At 39.3% G+C, this 9,929-nt stretch overlaps 1 pseudogene; it reads right to left on the reverse strand.

Moving 5' to 3' along the window:
- Positions 1-9,589: 9,589 nt before the first annotated feature.
- LOC129888075 (5S ribosomal RNA) lies at positions 9,590-9,710 on the reverse strand (annotated as a pseudogene).
- Between the last annotated feature and the right edge of the window lie 219 nt (positions 9,711-9,929).

Raw genomic sequence — 9,929 nt, forward strand, 5'->3', positions numbered from 1 at the left:
AGTGAGGGTGAGTACACAACGTCTGGGATTTGACCATCTTCTTCTATATATATGTTGACTCATTTTTTGCTTTTTAAGACACTCTTATTTTTGTCATCCACTTTCGGGACTTGTAATCATTTTTGTAGTAGCTTTGTATGTGTGACTTATAGGTTCTGGGAGGGATCCTCTATTTCTATATATTTTGGTTTGCTTCCATTCTTCTTGTACGATTCCTGCTTTTTATTTATCTTTTTAGTTGACTTTAGTTTTTCTGCCCTTAATGAAATTACTTGTAGTTTTGGGATACGGGTTGGCTTGCCTACTAGTGTACTATAATAGGCGCCATTATGACTCAATGAATCGGGTAGTGACATGTTGGTATGTGAGCCCCAGGTTCACCAGTTTCACTTGCACTGAGCTAACATATATTAGAGTCTTATCGATTGGTGCATAGTCATTTGTAACTTATCTTTGTGAAACTACAGAGTGTCCTACATAAATTTTCTCTTTTGTGTCACATTCGTGAAGTGTGACTTATTAGTTTCATGAAATCTCACTTGTTCTACTCTTTTGTAGGATGGATCGCATGTGTGGTAGAGCAGACAGGGTTGATGCACTCAAGCCTACCGATAGAGCCCCAGCCAGGGGTAGTGGCCAACCTCAAAGTTGTGCTAGGGATGCATCCCCAGCCCATCATAGAAAAAGGGCTCTAAAGCCAGAGATGGGGCCAATGTAGCTCTAAGATATCACCAGCAGTGGACCTAGGACCATCCCGACCACTACTTGTACAAATTATAGCTCCAGACCTATGAGTATATTAGTCCGGATATTATCTATGATAGAGAGTATGCAGCAGGCCCCAGCTCTAGTTCTCAAGTATCACAAGGCCATACCACACCAGCGATACTAGTAGTTCAGCCACCATTGGCACCTACTTCAACCCAAAGAAATAATTTAGAGGGCGTTAAGACATTATGCGAGAAGAAGATGCTCGAGGTGTTTCTTATATTATCATCACCGAGGTTTTTTAGGGTTGTAGGGGAGGATGCTTATGAGTTTCTACTTACTTGGTAGGAGTGGCTTCAGACATTATTATAGTTAGAGTAGCGAGGAGCTGACTTCATCGCCTATTAGATGGATGGTCCTACCTAACATTGGTGGCATTCATATTTAGAGACCAGGCCTGCTAGGTCTCCACCGATATCATGAATAGAGTTTTAGGAGGCCTAGGTTCATTCCTAGAAGAGTTAGAGATCAACTCCAAGTTTAGTTTTCACTATTAGAGTAGGGATCCATGATTGTGTTAGTGTATGAGGCTTGATTCCAAGAGCTCTCCCAATATGCCTGCATGATATTACTTACCGAGGAGGAGATAGTTTGGTGCTTTTTTCGAGCACTAAGACTTTTGCTGCATATTAAGACTTAGTCCTTAGTTTTAGTGGGCGGGTCATTTTTGGAAGTGGTGGACCACACCCGCACACTTCAGTAGCTCCTTTACGAGGCCCAAGGGCGAAGCGACAAAAAAGCCAGACGGGATGATAGACATAGTGGGCCCCATTTTAGGCCCATATACTCATATGATAGGCCCTGCCAAAAGTTCCAGTAAGTTCAATCTAGTCGCCTATTCCATGCTTTGCTACATGCTATAGTGGGTGACCAGTATCGTTAGGGTGGTTCCAGTTTTGGTCTGAGTTAAGGTCGTAGTGGTATTTAGATAGGTTATTCAGGCCGAGGTGGCCGACCTCCAGTTTTGAGCAGACCGCCATAGGGCTTTAATGACTATAGGTATTTAGATCATTGTTCCAGAGATTTCCCTCTATTTAGGTCAATTGGACTAGCTCCACAGACATCTAGAACCACACCAGCAGCAGCACATCTAGTTAGAGAAGAAGGCCAGGGTTAGGACTGCAGAGGTAGTCAGTTGGGTGCATGGGGATGTCCTCGAGAGGCATGTTAAGTGGTCGAGTTGATGTGCGAGGTAGAGCGCCAAGGGCTATTTCCATGCAGCACCAATGAGCGAAGAGGTTGAGGCATCAAATAATATGATTATAGTTATGATTCTTTATGACATCAACCCAACTCATCTTTATTTTATCCAAGCTTTACTTGTTCATAAGTGTGTATTACGCCTCTCGACTAATTTTGAGTCCTAATCAGCTTCTGGGCGCCGCAGCGTTTTCTAAGATTGATCTGAGATCTGGCTATCACCAGTTGAGGATTAGTGCAGTGGACATCCCTAAGATCGCATATAAGACTCGTTATGATATTATGAGTTCCTAGTGATGTATTTTGGGTTGATTAATGCCTCTAGTTCCTTCATTCACTTAATGAATCAAACCATATCTGGACTCCCTTATCATATTCTTCATCGATGATAGATTTATATACTTACGGAATTAGAGTGAGCATGAAAAATATGTAAGGATAGTGCTCCAGACTTTGAGAGATCAACGACTTTATGAAATGTTCTTAAAGTGCAAGTTTTGGCTTGAATCTATAGCATTCTTGGGCATGTGGTGTCCAAGGATGTTATTATGGTGGATCTAGAAAAGATTGAGGTTATTTGTGATTGGGCTAGGCCCATATCTGTGACTGAGATTGTTAGCTTCATCGAATTGGCAAGGCACTACAAATATTTTATTGAGGGCTTTTCTACTATAGCAGAAACTTTGACTCGATTGATTCGCAAGGATGTTCCCTTTGAGTGATCAGAGAGGTGTGAGAGGAGCTTTTTGATGCTCAAACAGTTGCTTATAATCGCTTCTATGTTGACTCTTCTAGTTGAAGGCGAGGACTTTATAGTTTATTATGACGTATCTAGTGTTATTTTTGGTTGTCTATTGATGCAGCAAGGCTAGGTACTTATGTACAAGTGCAACTACCCCACTCATGGCTTAGAGTTGGCGGCGGTAGTTTTTGCACTTAAGATTTAGAGGCACTACTTTTATGTAGTTTGATGAGAGATCTAATTTGATCATAGGGGCCTTAAGTACATTATTAGTTAGCAGGATCTTAATTAAATCCACGATGTTGGATTGATATGCTAAAGGACTATGAACTTTCTATTTTGTTCCTTCCGGGAAAGGAATATAGTAGTGAATTATCACTACCCAACCTCGTAGGACGCGACTGGGGTCCAACATGGACCCTCGTATACAAAACTATCAAATATAAGAACTATACATATAAACCCCAATGGGCGGTAAAATTTTCATACACGTGTAGCCTCGTTCATTTGTATCATGTCATGAAAGGGAAAGTAAGCCAACAAGGTTGCCATAGCTTAATAACGTTTACAACTCATTGTATAACCATAATCAAACAAAACTCACACATAACCCACATACATATGTCTACGAACCTCTAAGAATAGTAACAGCAACATGTGGCGGGACAGGGCCTTCGTCGTACCCCTGAACAAACAAATATATACATAGCAGGATCAGTACCCAAAAAGCTAGGCTCTAAAATAGTGGAGCACTTCCGACATAGCTGAGCGGAAATCTTAAGCTGGCGGATCTCCGGAATGAACATCTGTACCTGCGGGCATGAAATGCAGCCCCCCTGAAGAAAGGGGGTCAGTACGATACATGCACTGAGAATATAAAGCATAAAATATCATAACCGAGAGAATAACTAAAATAGGGATGCAGGGGGCAAGTATAATATTTAGCCATCTACCGTACTTGCATCTTATAAAATAAAGGCATACATATTATCATCACGTACTGTATCCAGCCCGTTCGGGGACTCGGTGTAGCAACTAAATCATTTTGTCATCATAAAAACATATATACCATTAGCGCTGTGGAACGTACAACCCGATCTATATATATAGCAAGTACACGCCGAGGAACGACAACCCGATCCATATATTGTATAATAATGCCAAGGAACGACGGCCCGATCCGTGTCTCATATAATATTGTCGAGGTACGACGGCCCAATCCGTATATAATATATCATGCTGTGGAACGTATGCCTGATCCCTATATAGCAAAATATGCCGAGGTACATTTGGCCCGATCCATATACATCATAATGCATATAAGTGCACGTAAAACTCTATAACATATCAAACATCCCTAAGATATCACCATAAAGCATGTTCAAGAGCCCCTAGGTATAAGAGCTTACACATCCCAACACTATTCAACCTATAGAAGGCTCAAGGGTCGTAGTTCAACTACTTTAAGGCCCTTATCATTCAAAAGTGAGTACAAGTCATGAGTTACATCCAGAATCTATAAATGGAACTATCTCTAACTCATATTACACATCGCTTTACTTACACTAAGACATTTCAAGAGAAGGGAGGGATAGGTTTCACGGGTAATACTTTTCATCATGTAGAAGGCTTACAAGACTATAACTCAACTATCGCAGGAGTTCTAACATTGGGAAGTTAATAAGATTTATGAAACATACTCGGGGTTCTATGAATGGAATTATCCCCATATTACATATACCATCCACTTATGGCTAAGACATGACAATAGAAGAGAAGAGTTAAGCCTTAGATACCCTCTGCTTTTTATTATCTAGGAGATAGTGAGAGACACTAACTAAATTAGCACAGGAGCTCTCACCCAGGATGGCGATAGGTTTATCCTTGTAGGATAACTCCTCTGTTACGTGGACCTCATCCATGCGAAATATTCTGGAATGGTTATTTATATATTTACGGATCATTGACCTATGAAAAATTGGATATATTGCTCTCAAATCGAATGGTAGGTCCAACTTATAGGCAACTCTGCCTATCCTATGACTGATTGGATGAGGGCCAATGTATCTTGGGATAAGTTTCCCTTTATGGCCGCATCTCACTACTCTTTTCATTGGTGAGGCTTTTAAAACCTCCCAATCTCTAACTTCAAACTCTACGAGTCAATGTCAATTATTTGTGTATGACTGTTGTCGACTCTGGGATGTTAATAGTTCTTTCCTGAAGAAACTTCACTTTATCAACAACTTGCTAAATCACATCTGGTCCTATCCATTTCCAAGTTGGTTTTCTATCTCTTGTAATAGGTTATCAGGATTTAGATGCTCGATCTTGTTTAAGCTATTTCACAATTTCTCTTATACCAACTTATAATACTCTAGGTATATTCCAATATGCCTTTACTTAAATTTCCTTTCTAGTTCTCCTACCCCGCGTCATATTGAAATCCTTACACAAGCATGTGTAGGTACTTAGTCAGTTCTGAAAATGCCTTAGCATTTCCATATTAGTCTTTATGTAGACCCTACATTGTCTCTTACTACTTTCGATTGATGTTAGGGCTCACTATGGCTTTTGCCCTTAATACTAACCATATCTCAATTGTTTTGGCTCAAACTATCTCATACTTTTCTTTGATGTACCCAAAATATTGCAATCATATTGTTGTTACTGGGTTCTTATTGTTTTTATCAAGTAATCACTTGATCTCACCTTAACATACCCACATTTGTAGGTTGCAGAACTATTCTTGTACAATTTGTACAAAGTACATTCACTTCTATTCATAGTCTTTTCTTCTCTTGACTTATTCTGCTCCATATTTTTCATTATACTGAAATGCAGTTAGAGTCTATTTTATCGTCTTTGTTTCGCTTCCTTTACTTACTCTTAAGTCCTCTTATATTCTACCTTCGGAGAGGCTTCTTATCCTTCCTCTTGTGCTACTTGTATGTCGCCATATCAGTAGCTAATAACTCTGTTGCCAACATCTTTGTCACGAACCAACCCCGTAGGCCGCGACTAGGGTCCAACCTGGGCCCCCATATACGTATCTAGCGGATGTAACGATTAATATAATAACTATACATAAGAATTCCCATGGGTCATAGAATTTTCATACCTGTTACCTCTTTCATTTATATCTTATAATGAAAGGGTGTGCCAGCCGACAAGGCTTCCATAGTATTTTATTATTTATAATACACTATGTAGACACAACTGATCAGAACTTACACGTATAACCCATATATATATCTACAGACCTCTAAGAATATTAATAGTAATATATGGCGGGACAGGGCCCCACCGTACCCCTGAATAAACAAATATATACATAAGAGGTTCGGTACTACAACTTGGATCCGAATCAATAGAGGTTCTTCCAAAATGGCTGAGTGGAATCCTAAGCTGGCGGACTCCCAAAACCTGTGTCTGTACTTGTGGCATTAAATGCAGCCACCCGAAGAATGGGGGGTAAGTACGACATATGTACTGAGTATATAAGCATAAAATAACTGAGATAACAACTGAAACAGGGATGCAGGAAATTAAGTACAGCATTAAGTAGGGTACTGTACCTGCACCTCATAAAATAAATTCCTGTCTATCAGTATCACGTACTGTATCTGGCCTGCTCGGGGACTCAGTATTACAAATAATCATTTATCACGAAAGGCATATGCATAATGTTAGCCCTATGGAATGTACAGCCCGATCCCTATACATAATAGGTTAGTACCGAGGAACTTACAGCCTGATCCCTATACAAAAAAGGTTAGTGCCGAGGAACGTACGGTCCAATCCCTATACATAATAGGTTAGTACCGAGGAACGTATGGCCCGATCTCTATACATAACAGGTTAGTATCGAGGAACGTATGGCTTGATCCCTATACATAATAGGTTAGTGCCGAGGAACGTCCGGCTCGATCCCTATATAATATAATAATGCATATATGTGCACATAAAACTTTGTAGCATAACAAATGTTTCCCGAGTATCATCATAAGGTGTGTCAAAGAGTCTCTAGGTATAGGAGCTTACACCCCCAATCATTATTCAGCATATAGAAGGCTCAAGGGTCGTAGTTCAACTACTTCATAGTCGTTATCATTTAAAAGTGAGTCCAAGTCATGAGTCACATCTAGAACCTGTAAATGGAATTGTCTCTAACTCATATCATATATCGTTTTACGTGTATTACTTTTTATCAAGTAGAAGGCTTACAAGACCATAACTCAACCATCGCGGGAGTTCTAACATCAAAAAGTGACTAAGATTAATGAGTCATGCTCGGGGTTCTAACAATGGAACTACCTCCACATCACACTTACCAACCACTCATGGCTAATACATGCCACAAGAAAAGAAGACTTAAGCTTTACATACACTACTTTTCAGCATATAGAAGACTTGAAGGATGAGAGCTTAACTACTTTAAGAATCTTAACATTCAGAAGTGAGCATGAATTATGAATCATGAATCATGTTCATAGCTCATGAATAGAGTTACCCCAACCGTCATACACATATCATTTGTCACTTAAATCTAAGACATGCCCAAAAGAAAGAAAAGATAGGCTTTACATACCTCTTACGGATTAATATTTACCACGTTCTCCTCGTCGTCCTCTGAACTTATTTAACACAAAATAAATATAAATATCAACAACCCTAGAATTTTCAGCATCTTAAGTTATACATGAGTATTCATAGAACTCATTTCCTCGCTCGCTTCCTCTACTAGTTCTTTAGTTAGCTAGAAAGTTAACAGAAATCGGGTAGCACCTCCCCTATAACATGCCCTATCTGAATTTCCAATTACATCCCTAAGCAATACAGACAACCAACAACAAAAACCTGCAGCATATATACAAGCAATTCACTTCAGCATTACATAATACAAACTCCAAGCGACTCGCTCAAAGCTACGATATCAAAATAGGGTTTTTAGTTTCTACTTCGTAAATCCTTTAACCGTATGAAGCAGAGGGTCGTGTAGTTTCAACCAGAAGATTCCCCACCAATTTTAGAACACTTTAAGGCCATGCAACACATCACCACGCACCTGCAGCCACACACCACAAGCACAACACGTTTCTTCGACTACAATTTAACTATAGCAACTCCAATTTGGTTTGTTTCGAACGTGAAGCATATTTATGGAATTTACCTATTTCCATCCACTTACACAACATATAATACACTTAATAACCACACCATAACTTCAAATTGAAAGGAAAACCCTTACCTTAACCTAAACTCATCAAATTCGCCAAAATTATCAAAACATGAATTCTGGACAACCTACTGTCTTGTATTGTCGCTTAGTTTCGAAGGAGTAATTGAGGGAAATAGGATTTGTATCCCCAATGAAAGTTATAGAAATGTGTCTTAGGGTCGCATAAAATTTAGAACCACCCCTACAGCAATTTGTTACAAAATGATATGCCCAAAATACCAACAACAGTCCTTGTAGAATTTCTGAAATGAAATCTGGGCTGCAGCTCCCCCATACTTCACCACCCTTTTTCGAGCAGAGAAAAAACCAAATGGGTTTTATAGGCTAAATAAAAGTTATATCCCTATGAAATATCTTTCCAAAACATCTTGAATCACTTAAAACGAAGACTTACACAAGGAGTTATACTTGTTTTACTAACAACAGTATCATTCAAAAATGGGTCTATTAACAAGAAAAAACACCTCCTCTTTTCCCTAAAGATAAATTTTATGTTGTTAAACACCGCTATATCACCGTAGTATACCTTAAATAATTAATTCACGAATCGAAAATGGAGGCCTTAATGGAAAGCCATGGCTGCCGTAGCTCTTCTCTCTCTTCCTCAATGTTTCTCATCTTTTTTCTAAGTGTAAAAAGGATGGAAAATGAAGGCTTAGTCATAAGACTAAGTATATATATCCTTCCCTAGGATGTGACACATGGCATCCCCTAGGGGTGACACATGGCAGCCCCTAGGGTGCCACCTCAATAGCTTAAGTACGTAAAACATCCAAGTTGATAGCTTGCGCAAGTAAGTCAAGTCCTACGACTCATTACTTGGCCTACAACTCGTTTCAAATCCTTATAGACCTATTTCCAACCTTCACTCTTAAGGGGCGTCATGTCCTACCTTTGTTAGAGTTATTTGATCATGTTATAGATAATCTGGGTCACGAGACAACTTTCAAAAAGCTTAAAAAGACGTTCCAGATCACAAAAGTATGGGGTATAATATCCTTCCCCTTTTTAGAACATTCGTCCTCGAATGTTAAGTAGTCTCATAAGGTCTTATGAGTGCTTTAAGATTTCTCTGTATTGGTTGTCATCCAAAGGCCTCTTATTAACCCATATAGTCAATTTAAGAGGGTAGATTACCCGTAGGCATAGAGAACAAGTGATATTTCTTTTCCATTTCTTCTTTCTAGTTCTCTTACCACACCTCATATTGTACCCTTTACACGAACATGTGTAGGAGCTTAAAGTGGCTCGGAAGATGCCTTAGCATTGCCATATTAGTCTGTACCTAAACTTGTATCATTTCTTACTTCCTTCATCCGATGTTAGGGCTCCACCATAGCTTTTGTCCTTAGTACTGGTTGTACCTGAAAGGTTTTGCTTAAAACCTTCTTATACCTTCCCTTAATTTATTCGAATATAGTTGTTACATGGCTACTACCGACTTCATTTATCGAGGAATCACCTAGTTTTACTCTTGGTATATCATCATTCGTAAGTTGCATCAGTTGTTTTTCAAAGCTACATCCCCTATCTCAAAGGGTCTTATCATCTTTCACAGTGGAGTCACATATCCATAATACTTGTTTATACCAATAATGCCATGCAAGGCCAACGTATACATACATCCATATCAACTCATATCACAGCCGCATAGGGTTTCCCAAGGGGTCACCCATCACAGTACTACTCTTGCCCAAGCACGCTTAACTTTGGAGTTCTGATGGGATCCAGTGCCTTATTGCTAGTTTGATCGCATCCATCCCATGTGGGGTCTCGTTTGAATTTTAAGCGTTCCCATTTACACATGATAGCCTCAGTTGATTTTCTCTTATGCTTGTATGTCTTTTATCCACTTCCCCTCTTTAGGGTGTATATATGTCATTGTCTGTTTATTTCTAACTTTCCAAATGTATAGGAGTCTTTTCTAACCTATGTAGTATACTACGTATTTCCATATCTTCCTTTACATCCCCTATA

This window comes from Solanum dulcamara, chromosome 4, assembly GCF_947179165.1.
Source record: "Solanum dulcamara chromosome 4, daSolDulc1.2, whole genome shotgun sequence".
Classification (NCBI taxonomy): domain Eukaryota; kingdom Viridiplantae; phylum Streptophyta; class Magnoliopsida; order Solanales; family Solanaceae; genus Solanum; species Solanum dulcamara.